We start from the raw sequence: 10,707 nt of genomic DNA, 5'->3' as shown, positions 1-10,707 counted from the left end.
TTGTGTACTTAAAATCACCCCTCGCTGGTCAGTTTCTTTCGAAGTCAGCGTCTGACGTTCAGGTCAGGCTCCGCTCAATTCTGATATAGGCCAAGGCTCCCCTCTGAGCTCTCTTTGCAGCTTACGGACTACTGAAGGCCAGCCTGTTGCAGCAACACGGTATCCAGCCCATTAGATGAGTCTTATAAGCTGATATTCCAAATATGTTTCATAATTTACAAAACGAAAGATCGGTGTGAATTGCTGGCACCCCTACTCCACATTCTGGTCGATCGGCATGATTATCTCGACACCGAAATCGAATAATGTGATTGGAAGTTGCTATACTTTCATTCGGTCTCTCTATGCAGATTCTGGGGCTTACATTCTTGAACCATCTCCTCTCAAATCCTTTCGAGTTCCATCATTCATTATTCGATGTTACTTGATTCACGTGAGGCGTCTAGACCGGCCCTGGGAACCAACCCAGCCTACTATCTAATGGGCGCCAGGATTATTTCCCCTGGGATAAAGCGACCGGGTCAAGGATGATAGAACTAGAAATCCACTCATCCATGTCTTTATAACGTGGTGCTTAATTAATGAACTATAGGGACAATTTTTCCATTTACTGGATCCACGTAACCTTTAGAACTTCGATGAACTTAGTAATTTGATGTTCCATGATGCTATATGACTTAGGTGAATATGTTGATAATCGCCTCAAAATTGGTCAGGATTTGGAAGGTAAAAATAACATTTTAAGTGATTTAATGCAGGAAGCAAACTCCCAAGAAGTCCGTTCTCTATATCTATAGATCTATGGACTTCCCGAAACTGTAACTGCTCTAATGGAACCTCTAATGTGAACTTTCATTGCAGCTAGAATGATATTGTGTCTACAGACATACATGTGACTTTGTAAACGGTACTACCAGAACGTGCCATCCACGTTTTCTGATCAATGAAATAATAATCCGGCATGTTGCTGTTCATGGATATTTTGTCAGCCGTTTAGGCTCACAACTATAGGTAAAAGTTAGTAATGTTTACCTTGTGCTTGATGAAGCACCAGGCACTCAAGAAATACCAGGGAATGGAGCATAGCTCCATGCATTCTTGACTTCGGCACGAGGTGAAAGTGGATTGTCACGTTTACTCTACTGTCGCTCTAGAAAAAATAGTCCCTGATACCAACTGAATTAGGTGGACCCAAAGGTCGGTATGGATGTTGTGAAGAAATGAAAATCTTCTGCCACTATCAGGAATTGAACCTTTATTCCTTGGTCGTCCAGCTCATAACTTAACCGCTTTCCCAACTGATGTAATATGCCCGCTATGTTTTACGCCCACTTTTTAACAGGCGTTAGTTCATATATTTTTCGTACCATCATATGTACTGTACGTTGTATTTATTTCGCATAGACTTCGTCTGTATGCTGGAGATGGTGAAGTGATACCATATTACAATATTAGAAACAAACAAACAAAATAGAATCTCCGTAGTTCTAGTCCGCAAGGGAACTATACCGATCGAGCGACCGCCGCTTGTCGGCGAAGTGAGCATCAATATTAGCGGATAGAGGGTGTCGCGTGGCAAGCGCAACGAATCCCCAAGGCCGTTAATTTGGTTTCTCTAGATAATAGCTCCTATTTCCTTGAAATAGTTCTTCAATTATAATCACATGGCTGAGTGCACCACGTTCCAGACCCACCATTTCTCAGAAAAATCTGGTAGCGCCGGGAATTGAACCCGGACCTCTGGATCTGTAGCCAGGAACTGTGGCCACTATACCACAGAGTCGAGCCATCTTACAATACTAATAAGGAAAATGTAAACATTTCTTTTTGTAGTTTCGGTAACCCCATATTTTAAAGAGCTCCGTGAGAGGTCCAAACCCCTGATGTGAGAGAAAATATAGTTGGATTCCTAACAGAGAGTTGCGTCATTGTCGGATATGGCGACTAATGAGCCCCTCTCTCTCGAGCGGGCGCCTTCTCTCTCTCATTTCTGTTACGAGGTACTCGTTCACCCCCACTCCATCATCTTTATCCACCCTATCTACCGTGTTGTGCCACCATGACGTACTTCCGCTACCCCATCTATCCATCCATCCATCTCCATACACCGGTCCCAAGGCGCCCATTTTGATGCGTCCTTGTATATTACGTTATTGGTCCTGTCTCACGCATCCGGTACAGTCTGATAAGAAAGCTGCATAACCACCACGTGCCGTGTGTTCACTCAATACGGGAAGGTGTTCATCATTAGCACCGTAACAGCCGCCTTCAGCTGTTTTCGATGTCTTTCGTAAACAGTCTCGTTTAACGAACTCCATGAAGCTGGGTCCTTCTTGAGAAGCATAAGTTGAGAAGCACTTCCGAATATTTTATGGAACTCGAAGGTTCATTATCTTGTTCAGAAGAACCCCGTTACTGGTCCCCATCGTCAGCCAGATTATTCTTGTCCGTACCACCCCATCCTCTTTCTTTAAGATCCATTTTAATATTATCTTTCCGCCTTCGTCTAGGCCTTCCAGTGGTCTCTATAATAAGTTAACAATTGAATTAAATAGAAATCCTACATTGTTGCTTGCTTATCATATTATTTAAATTAAATAGGAGTAAATTTGGGCCCTCCCTCTTGGGTAAGGGAGCTCAGCCAAATGGGCACACTGCCCCTATATCTATATGGGCCTCGTTTTTACTGTATGGAACACCTGCTTTACCATACAAGGGTTCTTGTCTTTTGCTCACAGAGAATATTTAGCTAGTGAACCAATTTTTTCCCCTTGGCACTACATCCCCAGTGGGCCTAGGCCTACCTCCATGAACTTCTCCGTTCACTTCGGTTTTCTAGTTCTTACACATTCGGTAGGACTCCTTGGGCCGGCGATCAGCTCGTCGCAAGGCCTCTACCTGTACACAAACACAGAAAAGCGCACACAAACATCCATGCCCTGAGTGGGATTCGAACCCACGATCGCGGTTTCCAAGCGAACGAAGACAGTACATGCCGTAGACCGTTCAGCTACCGTGACCGGCAGTGAACCTATTCAGTTGAAGAAAATCGTTAAATGAGCCAATCAACAAGGAGCGGTAGTAAATAACTTATCACAGTGGTCACGCTAGCTAAGGATTGTTCGAACATTTGAATCGTGTAAATGGATGCAAATTTGTATGTTCCTGTGCTGTTTTGACTGGTGTTTTGCTGCTATTTTACATGGGTGTGGAAGTTGGTCTCCCACCCAAGAGGAAGACCAGAGATTGGAACGGGGTGTTGAGAATATTTACAACTAAGAGGTGGGAGGGAGAAACAGGACCACAAAGCAGATTGCATAATGGATGTCACAGTTCGTACAGTTTACCCAAAATTACTACGGTAATCAAATCAACAACGACTGTATTGGTGAATCTTGCAACACATATGGGAGAGATAAATACGTACAAATTTTGAAGCCGAAGAAGATTAAAGTATACCTTGAAGAGGATGTGAGGATGCATGAATTGAAATGGCTCTAAGATAGGGTCCAGTGGGGGGATTTTATGAAAATCGTAATGAATTTCTTTACCCATAAACTGTCAGGTATTCTAGAACCTTAAACACGACTTTCGCATGCACCACTCGGCTGTATCAAATTTCAAAGAGGGAAACATAAGCTCGACTGCAAGATGCTAAGAGAGGACAGGAAGAGACTCTTCAATGAGCACATGGATCAATGTTTTCGCCTGTTACCCTGCGGTCAGGTGTCGCATCACCAGCGCCAATACTTCCCTAACCAGCAAAAAAGTTAATATTGTGGAGTGCCACCTAAAAGCCAGAATATCTGAGTCGCTGTCAATTGCTTGAAAACGGCTTGTTAAAACATGTTTCCGAGACAGCGCATACAGGGACGTCCATTACTCGGCAAGGGCTCAGTAAGCGTTGTTCCCGCAACAACCAATAGCTAGACATAAAATCTAAGTGTTACCTAAAAATGTAAACATGTTCCCGAGACAGCGCAGACAACCGTTATGGAAACGAAACTCTTCAAGAAGTTGTCTTTTAGTCCGTCCGACTGAACAGATCAGAGAAGACCGGAGCGGAGATGAGATCGGAGAAGGCCGGAGCAGAGCTAAGAACAAAAGAAACGATCTCAGCCATGAACCAGAACACGAAAAGTGAGAGACGACGGACTACTCAGGTCGTATCGTCTGCAAGACAGTATTTTCGAATGATTGTGATTATAATTGTAACGACTTATCCAATAAAACAGCTTCGTCTAATCCGGAACCCACAATTTCTTGTCAGGGAACCCCGGACACGTGACAGTATACTTAAGTATTATAGGAGAAGATTACCTTAATCCTCAGAATTACCGAGTTTTTGGACTTTGTCAATCGTCCGGTATCCTAGAAAATAGAAAACACAACGTTTCGGAAACTGGATGTTTCCGTCCTCAGGTGAGGCGGCAAGACACTTACTGTTAGATCCCTTAGAAACATCTAACCTCAATCACTGGACATAACCCAATAATTCTGAGTCTGATACACCATAGTTAGAACCATTTAGAATTTACTGCTCTCACTGTTCTGAAAGCAAGTAAGTAGTACTGATTCATCCCATTTTAGTATCCGTGTCAGAGAAACGAAAGTTTTCCTGTGAGATTTGAGGTTTTCACCGTGACAGTGAAGAATAACTGCCTTCTGCCACGTGATGCCCTATTGTCTGAGTGATGGTCACCGACGTTTCATAGGAACGTGCTGGCTTCCCACTACTTCCCGTTGGTTCATTCTGAACCGTTATATAATTGGTCTCAGATTCTTCCGGCGTTAGTCCTTTCAGTACGTCCAGACTATGGCCCCCTCACCCCATGTCATGTCACTTTTTTCATACTCAGCTTACTGTTCTACCCTGAAGATGGAGGCAGCACGTTCATGTGAAATATCTATAAATATGTACCAGACTACACGGCGTCTCTATATATATATGACATTCTTCGTAAGGTTTATATTACACTGCTACAAAGCGACAGTGTTCACGCAACTTAGAATTTGTTTTGTCAGATAACTGAATGGCGGTATGTTAAAGGTAAAGATATCCCTCTTCTTAATTAACTAAGCACCGCGCTGTGAAGACGTGTGGGAAGTGGAGGTACATATCCACCATTCTTGACCTCGGCACTAGACGGAGGTGAGTGGTCGGCATCACGCACCTGCCGCTGTACTTCCGGGGGAAGAACCCGAGGAACCCATTGTGTTCTCCAGAGTTGGCGTGGACGCTGTGGAGTAGAGAACAATCTCTTATCCCTGCCGGGAATAGAACCCCTGGTGTCCAGCCCTTAAGCCGTCGCTATATCGACTGAGCCATCGCCTGCGCATTTGATATCGCTTCTGAAGAGGCCCAAGTGTAGATGTAGCAACGGTCGTTCAGCTTCGTGACAGCGAAAACATCATTGCCGCCGACACAACGTTCCAGCGACTTCCGGAATGCCATACCGTTCCGATGAATGCTCCATGCTTACAACGGTATGTCACGTACGTGCTGCACGCTATTGATCACGTGATTCATGACGTCACGCCACTTGCACTCTTAACAAATGAAAAGCGAATGTCAGAACGTCACAATACTCAGGCCACTACATGAGGCTTGATTAAGGCGTGCTTGGCTTTCCCGTACTTCTTTAACAACTCCCATTGGTTTAGCTTGTCATGACTGTGTGCACCCCAGAGAACATTCCCCGGACACGAGGTGTGCGTAGTTAAAAGTGACGTCTTAACTGAGGAATAGGTACAGGGTGTTTCTCATTTGTTCATTTTGTTAAGGAATGGAATACCATTTTTGTCCTTGAGCCATATCTGTGCCGGTGGCATGAAACTTGGGCTCGAGATTCCGGACTTCACGTACATACTGCAGTTCTATGACTGTGTTAAGAACTCTTTTAGTTGCATACCTCTGACAGCAGTCTACCGAGAGCTGGAGAAAATAAGTCGAGGCTGATAATGAGGAAGAAGGGAATATGGCTGTAATAAGGTTATGCATCATTCTGTTGTTACAACATGATTCTAGTGAAATTTCCGTTGAAAATCCAACTAAAAAAAATGGACAACTTCCACCTTTTAACTACAGCTCCAACAAGTAACCCTTCCATTGATATTTTCTTGTACGTTATGGTCCTTGGGGGACACTTTGAACCATAATTTCAACGAATATGCACGCAAGGTAACTATTTTTTTGGCGGGGTGGAGTCCTGACAGCAATATTGACTGAAGATTGTACTTTCCATTGTCTTTTATTGCTCCCTTCTTCTGTTCCTATTCTTAACTATAACCAATGACCCACAATTAATCTTAAACCACATCCTATTATAGACATAAAATTTTAGTGTGACAATCTGCAAAAGGCACCGTACGTTTGACCCGTTGAATCATCGTCACTTCTGTAGTCTGGCCTTCGCAGTCACCGACCTCAAGGTAATACAGTTCTATTTCTGACACCACATAGGTTCCATGTGTCATAGTGTTGTTGGTATTCCAGAGGACATGTCATATAGCACCTCTGTAGGCGATTTATATATATATATATGTATAGACATTCGCCCATATGTACAAATACATAGCATATAGAGTAAGAACAGTGTAGCCTATCATTAACATATCTCGTTTATAAAATAGCAGTTGTCTGCCTGCCCCCTTCACAGCACTGTGGCTACTATACACACACACACACACACACATACACACACATAAAATGTATTTGGCTGAGGCAATGTGGCTCACAAGAATCACCAATGTTTGCAGTGTCGGTTATTAGGAAATGCTGTCGAAGGTAGAGTTTATGTTTGGTAATTGTGGATTTGAATAAGAATGCACGAGCAGAGGGATAGGAGACGCCATTAATATATTTTAAATTAGTGCTCTGTCAGTATTCATCACGAAGAAACTACATTGAGGCCCATAAAAAGCGTTTAGGGTGTTACGTAAAAGTAGAATTCACTAAGGTTCGCACGCTGAAGTCCCAGTAATTCTTAAAATCACTTATCACTTGAACAACTTCTTAAGAATGCACAAAATCGTCATGTTCCTAATCAGATTATTGAGGAAAGAGTAAATCTAGGAGGTATATCGTATTGCCCTCTGGATGGTGGGTCTGCCAACCCAGAAACCTCTTCTGTGGTGGACAAGGCAACGTGTAAGCGCACGGTCACACGTCGCTACCAAGAGCGGGGGTCGACGTAGGAACTGCGGTGCTAGAACAGTCGAAGGCTTCGGTGTCTTAAGCCGTGAGGCCGCTATGACCGACATGAATATGTTTTTCACTTTCGTCTTGTTCGACACTGCTGCCTGAATCTGATCAGTGCTTTCCCTGAATTGTTTCCTTGGGGTCATAACCATGTTCCAACCATCACAGAGTATCCGGGAGGAGCTGAAGAATATCCATGACACAACCTCACTCCTTGAGAAGCCTTGCAGATCGATAGGCCGTTCAGTCACCTCAACAAGTTGACAAGATGGCTTGTTGAAACAAGAAGACAAGTCACAGTGAGCTCCAATTTACAGAATGCCGAATTGGAAGAGAGAAATATGTTACTAAGCCTGTAATTATTTCAAGAAATGCCGATGAACTTAAACTAATGTAAACAGTAAGATTTTACGTTTTCACAGCGGTGACTATGAAGAATGCCGTCTCCTCAGATGTGGCTCCACCAGCGAGGAACCAGCGTGGGCAGGTGGTTGCAGACTGTGCTTAGTCCACTCACACTGGTTCCTCGCTGGTGGATTTTTATACCCTGAAAATGGAGGCTATACGTTCCTCCGAAACGTCGGTTCAGACAAGATCTACAAGACGCCACATCCCAGAAGACGACATTCTTCATAATGTAAACAGTGTTGGTCTTATACCATTGCAAAATATTCACACAGTGCATGAGTAACAGTACAAATTGCGATACGGTTTAGCTGTTTTACTGTATTGTCCTTTGTCTTCTTTCGCTCATTCTTCGACATTTTAATTACTAATCTTGATGATGTGACTGTATTTTAAACAATTCTTAAAAATATTTTTTTTTTGTTTCAGGAATGTTCAACCAGCCAAGCGGTGAGTAGACCCGTCTCTGGATTAATATGCTAAATTACAAAAAACTTAGAGGTTTTATCTTTCCTTCCAAGTTTCTTTACTTACTTCAAGACGTCAGGCCGAGCCATAGCTCAAGCGGTTAGTCGCTGGCTTCCCACCGCGGCGGCCCGGGTTCGATCCCGGCTCTGGTCAAGTGGGATTTTTGGTGGACAAAGTGCGTTGGGGCAGGTTTTCTCCGAGTACTTCGGTTTCCCCTGCCAATCTTCATTCCACCAATTGCTCCACAATCACCCTCACCTATCATCTGGGGCTGGTACAATAGGCCAGAAGTGGCCGGAGTACAAAGGACTTAGTCCCACCCCACTAGCAATAAAAACAATACTCCAAGACCTAGTAGGAGCAACGAAATTTATTTCCTGAAAGCCACTAGAGTAGAAAACGAGTTAAGAAACGGCAGTCCAGGAGTTCTTGTCACCTCCAGCTTCATGGATTGTTATTTATAGCCTACATTACTCTATTGTTTGGAACATAATTTAAAATAGGCCTTCTATTTAGAAATAAAATTAGTGTACAGAGGTTTACTTGAAAGAAATTAAGCAGATTTTTGCATCTCTGTCCCCATGCACGTTGTGTCAACAAAACTCTTCAGAAATTTAGTATATTATATAACAATAAATCCTATAATCTGTACATGTCACCAAATATTGTTAGAACAGTTAACAATGGTTGAGCGTATGGCTTGGATGGACAGAGAAGGAATTCCAACAAAACTTTAATGGAGAAACATACGAGAAAATACCCACTTGATGAACCCGCAAACTAGATGGGAGGATATAAAAAAGATGAATGTTCAAAATATGAGTTGTGGGGATAGGAGATTCGAACTGTCTTAAATGTCGAGCCCAGAGGCTGGTACTGTTTTTAGCGGTGTTGAACCTGTAGGCTCTGAAACCGCTAGTGAACGCTGTAGTGAACATTACACATACACCCTTAACGCCCTGCAGCACGACGTTTCCACTGCGCATCCAACTCGCAGTTTATTTTGCTGCCTCCTACCGTATTACTGTTTAAAGTTGTGAATATTACGACACCCCAGGGCCATTCTAACACTGTGCTCAGTGACACCGCAAGCGAAATATGGCAGCTCAAGCTATTACTGCTCCCTGGCGGCTTCACGCAGAATTATTGATTGCCACATTATGTACTGCTAGAGTAGTCTTACAGTTCAGGGAAGAAAAATAAATAAATAGTAGTTTCTTTGCGCAGAAAAATGTAAGAGAATTCTGTGGGCGTTGTGTTACCACTGTTTGTGGCAAAGGTTGGGAGCACCAGCGCTGTTGAATTACAGCCAGACCTGCTCTGTTCTATAGCAACGGTTTATAGCCTTTATGTAACAGCGTCTCATTTAATAAAGCTGGCAATATTCTGCAACCCGATACCAGAGAGGAACACGTAAATTTAGTTCCTCTTGCAACAATAGTATTATGTGTGATATCAGAGTTTAAGGCTTCCTCTCACAACGATCTCTAGCGTCCAGTATCCTGTATTTCTCACATGCCAATCGAATACCGAGGTCAGTAGGATGAGGATAAAAAGAGGACGAAACAAAAGCGCCCCGAACAGTGCTCCACAATTTCTCGTCTTGCCATAGTATTTCTAGACTGCAGGACGTTGATAGAGGGGCGGGACGTATCCTCTTGTTTCTGAGTTCTGACGATGGCCTGTTAACAGCGGAGAGTTTTATACCAATTCATCTGACTCACTTCCTGATAAATGTCAACTACGGCAATCCAGTTTTAGCACAATACAACACCGAGTTACGGTGAAGATTAAGACTTCAGGAAGTAGATGTTTTTTGGAGAGCAGTAATCGGAAAATAAGTCTAAAATTAAAAGCGTCCGCCCTCGTTTTATTTATTCATCACATATCCAGTGTAATGGCATCTTGGAATATCGTTAGTGGTGAAGTTATATTTTTATCTCATATGCTCCGGGTTCGATTTCCGGCGCTACCAGATTTTCTGAGAAGTAGTGGGTCTGGAACGGGGTCCACTCAGCCTCAAGAGGATAATTGAGAAGTTATTTCCAGGAAATAGCGGCTCAGGTCTAGAAAACCGAGATTAACGGCCGTGGAGATTCGTTGCGCTGACCACTTGACGTCCTCTATCCGCAAAATTTAGCACTAACTTCGGCGACAAGCGGCCGTCGCTCGGTCGGTATATTTCGCTTGCGGACTAGAGACCACGGAGTTTGTTTTGCTTCTAAGCTATACTGTTCCAGAGTCATAGAGAAGGAGTAATACGTAATGACCTATAGGCATACTACTATTTATAGGCTTCGTGTTTGTGAGTCTTTTTATTTAGAAAAATATATCCTGTATTTTTATGTGCTGCGTCCGTGAAAATTCGCGGTTCTTTTGGCATATTGCTTCTCATTCTAATTACAGGAAAAACTGGAAGAAGATAAATTTCAAGAAGAAAATCTGCTGTTAACTCAAGAAATTGCATTCTTAACCAAAAAGCAGGAATCCTATTTCTCCAACATACCCCAGTTAATCTAAAAAAGTACTTAACCTAATTTAAATATACTCTATTATACGGCATTCAGAATGTATGACAGCTTCACAGTTTATAGCAATATTGTGACATGTTGCGCAAAGCCGAGCCCCCCCCC

General features: G+C 43.1%; 1 long non-coding RNA gene across 1 annotated transcript in view; it reads left to right on the top strand.

The window, feature by feature from the left end:
- LOC111863393 overlaps positions 1 to 10,707 on the top strand; it is a 69,044-nt gene that overhangs the window by 28,264 nt on the left and 30,073 nt on the right. Inside the window, exon 2 of the long non-coding RNA XR_002842596.1 lies at positions 8,036 to 8,056. This is a non-coding gene — a long non-coding RNA (uncharacterized LOC111863393). The remainder of the gene's footprint in view (positions 1 to 8,035; positions 8,057 to 10,707) is intronic.

Source organism: Cryptotermes secundus, unplaced genomic scaffold (assembly GCF_002891405.2).
Source record: "Cryptotermes secundus unplaced genomic scaffold, Csec_1.0 scaffold568, whole genome shotgun sequence".
NCBI classification, from domain to species: Eukaryota; Metazoa; Arthropoda; class Insecta; order Blattodea; family Kalotermitidae; genus Cryptotermes; species Cryptotermes secundus.
The sequence above is the reverse complement of the archived record's forward strand: the minus strand, read 5'-3'. Positions and strand labels throughout refer to the sequence as shown.